This window comes from Cupressus sempervirens, unplaced genomic scaffold (genome assembly GCF_028749045.1).
Source record: "Cupressus sempervirens isolate cs-2001-9-10 unplaced genomic scaffold, ASM2874904v1 CseChr00c100012_05, whole genome shotgun sequence".
NCBI lineage: Eukaryota > Viridiplantae > Streptophyta > Pinopsida > Cupressales > Cupressaceae > Cupressus > Cupressus sempervirens.
The window spans coordinates 644435-651387 of record NW_028322204.1 but is presented as its reverse complement, the minus strand read 5'-3'; positions in this window follow the sequence as shown (position 1 = coordinate 651387).

Genomic DNA, 6953 nt, shown 5'->3' with positions numbered 1-6953 from the left:
AGAGCATATGAAAAAGACCCTACCACCTATGAGAGAGATAAGTCATTGCATTGATTTCATCCCTAGTGCTACATTACCAAACAAGTCTTCTTATAACATGACTCCATGGCAAAATGAAGAGGTTGCCAAACAAGTGCAAGAACTCCTTGATAAAGGACTTATAAGGAAAAGCTTGTTCCCTTGTGTAGTCCTACTTTTCCTAAAACCCAATAAGGAAGGAACATGTAGACTATGCATGGATTCGAGAGCCATCAATAAGATAATAATAATTTATAGATTTCCCAAGCCAAAAATTGAAGATTTTCTTGATTGTTTAGGAGGTGCAAAGTATTAATCTAAAATTGATTTAAAAAGTGGCTATCACCAACTAAGAATATTGTCCTAACACCCAAGAAGGAAGCAACATGGAGACTATGCATGGATTCCAGATCCTTCATTAAGATAACAATAATGTATAGATTTCTCATGCCCAGAATTGAAGATTTTCTTGATTGTTTAGGAGGTTCAAGTATTACTCTAAAATTGATTTAAAAGTGGCTATCACTAGATAAGAATTAGGGTGGGTAGTGAGTGGAAAAGTGCTTTAAAAAATAATTATGACTTGTATGAGTTGAAGGTTATGCCCTTTGGGTTATAAAATGCTCCTAGGACATTAATGAGACTTATGAATGAAGTGTCAAAAAATTTCAATGGTGAATTTGTTATAGTGTACCTTAATGACATTCTAACATATAGAAAAACATAAAAGGAGCACTTCAAACACTTGGACATGGTATTGAGGAAGTTAAATTAGGAGAACCCAATGATAATTATGGAGAATTATGTGCTCATGCAGGAAGACTCGGGTTACCTTGGTTTTGCAATCTCCATGTGTAGTTTGAAAATGGATATAAAACAAGGTAAGTGGTATCCTCACATGGCCAACTCCTAAAATAATTGGTGATGTAAGAATTTTCCATGGTCTTTGCACATTTTACAGAAAAATCATCAAGAAAATCTGTCAAATCTGTGTACCCATGCTTAAGACCATCATAGGAGGACAAAAATACAAGTTTTCTTGGACAAAGTAAGAAGATAAATCCTTTCAACTATTAAAACAAAAAGTATCTCAACAACCTATTCTTAATTTGTGTGATTTTAGTAAAATAATTCAAATTGAATGTGATACAAGTCATTTAGCCATAGGAGTAGTTCTTAGGAAGGTAATCCCATAGTATTCTTTTATGGAAAAATTAATGATTCAAAAAGAAGGAACCTCCTCATATGATTTGGAAATGTATGCACTGGTCCAAGCACTAAATTAGTAGAGCCATTACTTGCTTCCTAAAGATTTTTTTGTGTATATAGATAACCAGGCACTTAGCTTCCTAATTAGTCAAGACAAGTTGAGCCATAGACACATGAAGTGGGTTGAATCAATTCAAACCTACACTTTTACTATCAAGCACAAGAAAGGTGTCTTCAATAAGGTTGTTGATGCTCTTAGTAGAAAGGCATTGATTTTTTCAAAAATCTAATTAGAAAGTGTTGGAGTTGTCTCTCAAAAATATGTATACTGCAAATGAAGACTTTAAATACATTTACAAGGTGTGCACTAGATTTGGTAGCAGGCATCATACATAATTCTTTGATTATTTGATTCATGTTGGCCTTCTTTTCAAAGGTTGTCACTTATGTGTGCCAAAATATTCAATGAGGGACAAAACTATAGAAGAGAAACATAGTAGATGTATGGGGGGACAAATTGGGTTGGACAAAACACTTGAATTAGTAAGAAGATTTTATCATTGGCCAAAATGGCAAACATATGTTAGGAGATTTGTGGATGCAAGTATAAAGTACCAAAAAGCCAAAGCGAAAAAAATAAATGTAGGACCCTATCAACCATTGACCATTCCTTGAAGACCATGGGAGAGTGTAAGTATGGAATTTTTGATGGGTTTTTCAAAGACTCAAAAGGGATTTGACAATGTTTTTATAGTGGTAGATAGATTTAGCAAAATGGCTCATTTCCTAACATGCAACACTACAAGTAATGCTTCCTATGTTTCAAAAAAATTCTTCAAGGAGATAGTGAGACTACATAGTCTTCCTTGAACATTGTATCTAACAAGAATGTAAAATTTGTGGGAAACTTCTGGAGAACTCTATAGAGAAAACTTAGCACAAATTTGGCATTCAGTTTGACTTATCATCCCCAAACAAATGGCGAACCCACATAGTTAATAGAACACTTGGAAACATGTTAAGATGCTTGAAAAAAGCTACATGGAGAAAAGTGGTGTGATACCCATCCTCAATAAGAGTATGCTTATGATGGCTCTATCAAAAGGAGTACATGGAAAATCCTATTGTGGATTGTTTTGGATTGAATCCAAGGGGAGTGTTGGAACTGAGAGATTTACCATCAAATGAACAAGTTAGTTCTCAAGGAGACAATTTCTCCATAGGAATAAATTAGATTCGTGACCAATTCAAACTAGTATTGCATAAAGCCATAACGAAGTACAAGGAGTAGCCATATAAGAAGAAGACAAGTATATAATTTCAAATTGGAGATCTAGTATGGGCAAACTTCAAAAAGGAGAGATTACTAAAGGGTAATCACACAAAGCTTATGAGGAAGTTAGGACCTTATCCAATCCTAAGTAAATTTGGGAACAATTCCTATGAGATCCAATTACCTTCAAATATTTTCATCTCCCCTATATTTAATGTTCCAAGCCTGACACCTCAAAGGTGAACCACAAGAAACAAATCCATTATAAGAAGAAGATGAAAGAGAGGAATTCAAGGATTTCCCAAGGCAAGAACCCTCACAATTTGAAAGGATTATAGACACAAAGGTTGTGAACAAAACAAGCAATAGCGTCTATAAGCAGTATCTGATTAAGTGGAAGGGACTCCCTGAAGTAGATACAGTATGAATGGATGAAAGTCAAATAAAGAAAAATGGTAAAACATTAGAAGAGCTCATTTGAAGTGGAGTTAAGATCCATTCACCTCAAGAGTATGGTGCATGAGCACCCCATGAACACTCTTCTAAGGTGGACACTTGTAGACATTTTGATTAAAACTTGCAATAGGATGTAATAGGACAAGTATTGAATCAATAAAGCCTAAATTATAAGGTCATTGCTCTGATTGCATGGTTATAAGCCATAATGGGAAAGTGGTTGCATGGATCCATAGAAGAATAGGATGTAGTTATTCTAATATCTAAAGGCCATAATATAGCCATTGGAAGGCATAAACAAAATTGTAAAACCTACGAAAAGTCAATTTGCAAAAAGAGCAAAATTAATGATAAAAGTTGCAAAAGTTGTCAAAAAGCATGTCAACTTTTTGCCAAAATAAAAAAAATTAACTTTGAAATAGCCACCTAGTTTGAAATTTGGTTGGGAACCATTTTGGAAGTATATGTAAATCCTATTGAATCCAATCCAAGGATTTGATGTTTTTGCAAGATTTTGGACTTTGAGTAATAAAGGATATTGAAGTTTTTGCAAATATGTTATTCAATTGATCATATCTCGCAAATTTGTTGTGATGGTGCATTAAAATCTATTGATTCATGGGGAGGATTGTGTTATCATTAATTTGAATGTAATTTTGGGCCTTTAGGCACTGGAGTGAAGAGATCCAAAGGATATTATATCTTTAGGTTCCAAACCCTAGTTTTACAAGGGTCTGAAAACTAAAATTTCCAAACCTACGATCTTAACAACCTTTGGAGGGATGTTCGATTGGGAAATGTACAATAAGATTCTAAAAGATTTTTCCAGAAACCTTTTGATCCCTCAGAGAAGAAGCAAGCCCTAGGTAGGCATCTACATGTGAGTGCCTAACAGTTTAGTGCAAAAGAAGTTGCAAATACCATTTGGGGTGGAATATGACTTTGAAACTGGAGATTTAAAGGTTTGTAGTCCCCTTTACATGTTGGGTTGATTGGATTGAGTATAAGTGAAGGATTTAAGTCACTTTATTTGTAATTTAGGCCTAATTGGCTTAATTAGGTTCATGGCAACAGCTTAAGTTAGGACCCTTATACTTGGAGTCAAGAATTGAAACCCTATGGTTTTGTGTAAATCCCAAAAGGGTATCCAAAATTGTTCTTGGTTGGATAGGTCCTTTGGAAGAAAGGAAATTTTTGTGGGAAAAACCCTTGAAGGAGGGATACAAGGAAAATAGGGTTGTTATGAAGCAAGTATACCTATAACTATTGAGGGGTCCAAAAACTGGTTAAAGCATGTTTATTGAAACACTTGGGGTAGGAAGAAATAAGGTTTCACCCCATCCCTAAGTTGGAGATTGGAGTATGTCTAAAGGGTTCTTGTCCTTGAAGAGTGACAATGTAAAGAAGATGATGTGTATGGATCTTGTCACACAAATGTGACTTGAGGCTACAAACATGGTGAACAAGTTTTGAGACCGAAAAGAAGAAAGATACCCTTGATTGGCACATTGACGTGTTTGAGTAAGTGAATACACCAAGCTTCATGCATGTAGCTCTACATCATCAACCACACTCTCACCTTCAACCTGCAACCTCGTACACTCCACAACACATCAATTGGACAGTTCCCCAAAAACCATAATCGAAAGAACTTTATCACATTTGCATTAAATTCACATCATAACCAACATTGATGCATGTGAGCTCATATATGCTAAGACATCAAGTAGAAAAGAATAATTGACATAATTATAATATCCATCATCAAAATCATAAGACTAATATAGTTCATCAAAGTAGAAGCATTTTCATGGTAATTTGATTATACAACATTATCACATGTATGCATATAAACTCATAATCGACATCAAAATCAGGGTGCATCATTAAGCATCATATTAGCATGTATCAAATCAAACATGAAATGGAGAACAACATAATCACATCAAACATGATTAGTTGAACTAAGAGATAACTATATCAATAGTTGAATAGCATATTGATGAAAAGTGTACGAGTCATGATGTCACTAAGCACATTGACACAAGTCTAAGTTGAACACATGTCAACTTTAGACCTATCTCACATGACCAATACACATAGAAACTTGTTGAGGTCTATCGACCGAGTTGACAAGGTCAAAGAGGTTGCATGAACCCTACAAAATAGGAGTCGCTCAAAGTGGGTTGTGACATATATGGACTGCAATGTTATTAGACAAATTTATATGGTTGATAATTTTGTTGTTGGCTCATTGCTATGGAGATTTCTATGAGATTGTCGACAATCGATAACTAAGCATGTTTCATAGAAGATTAATTATGAGAATAAGTCAGACTTATAGGCCTATTCATTGAATGGCCACAAGCCTCTGATAAAAATAGAACATTATTACATTACTTGGCTCGAGGGTGGTAGATTATGTCATAGTAGTTTTGTATGAAGCACTTGAATACCATGCTTCAATCAAATTGGACTCCTTCGATATATAATGCTCCTAAACGTGCACTATAAATTAAATTACATCAGAGGAAGATATTCTCAAATGATAAGATAATATGGTGCAGATAAAATATTAAAAAATACTCACCATACATAGGATATATAACATAGAATGAGTTACAAGTTGATAAAAAGAAGCCTTATGTATTATGTTGGCATTCTTCAGTTTTGCCCAAAGTTGAGGTCTTTCTTTGGACAATACTAAACAAACAAATTCAGTTTGTGTAGATGCTCACTTTGTAGATAAATGGGAAGCAATCCATCACCATCTTTTGAATTGTCCATTCCCAAACACATATTGGGATTGGTTGGAAACCTAATTAGGTTGGAATGAACCATGTTAGCAGGATATTTTGGAGGTCGCGATTAGTTGACCATATATCAACTAAAATTTATTATCTCCTTTCTTATGGATCAAAGAAATGATTAGAAGATTGTGTTTAATGACTCACAAATACGAGTTGAGGAAGTAATCATGATCACTCGATAAAAGTCCATATGATGTGGCAAACACAAAGTGTAGAGTGAAGTCTGAGACGATATTTAGTAGATGGGATGAGGAGACTCAAAACAATTTGAAGGTACCCAAGAGACCAAGGGATGAAATAATAATGAAAATGCAAGATAAGGGAATCGAAATGAATAGCACCATGACACGTGTCGAGGAAGGTTGACACTTGTATTTGATGAGGCGAAAAAGGATGATCTTCGGTTGGTTGGTGTCGGATGCGTCATAAGAGACGAAAAATGGAAACGTGTATGGGCATTATCAAGAAAGATCAAAATTGTAACTAATAATGAGTAAATATGGAGGCACTGATTCTTGGTTCAACCCCATGCAATTTTTTATTTTTTTTTTGTAAATATAGTGATGGGGACACGACCCAAGAACAAAATGGACACAACAGAAAAGCGAAAATTATATTAACTGAGAAAATAAGCTAGTACAACAGTACAGGAAAATAAACTTCAAAACATTTCCTAAGGGCTTACAATAGCATAAATCTGGAGATAATTTCTCCTTACAGTACCTCCTCTCAAACTCCACTCCGCACTGCCTTTTACAATGCCAGAAATCTCCTTAAATAGACCCCGGAGGGTTAAGGACTAGGAGTACATTCTAGAAAGTGGTAGTAGGCATCCACCGACCAAATAGAAGGTTCCAGAAGTGGCGTTAGAAGTCGGTGCAAATCTAGAAGAATCCAGAAAAGGTAACCGAACTTCCGGGAGGCATAACTTTTGAACCGTAGCTCTGATTGACGAACCATTTACATTTTCGGAAAGCTCTCGAAGCGCTCTATAGCCCTATGGACCAGCTTCGCTCGTCCCCCATTTTTCGGCCCTTTTTGAGGTCATTTAATGCCCCTAACCTAACTTTGAAGCATTCTTAGGAGGTCTCCAAAACTCAAAAAATTGCAATAACTTTCAAACCGTGGGGCCTTTTGACCTGATTCTTTTTTTGGAATGCTCTAAATCACAATTACATTCATCTGGC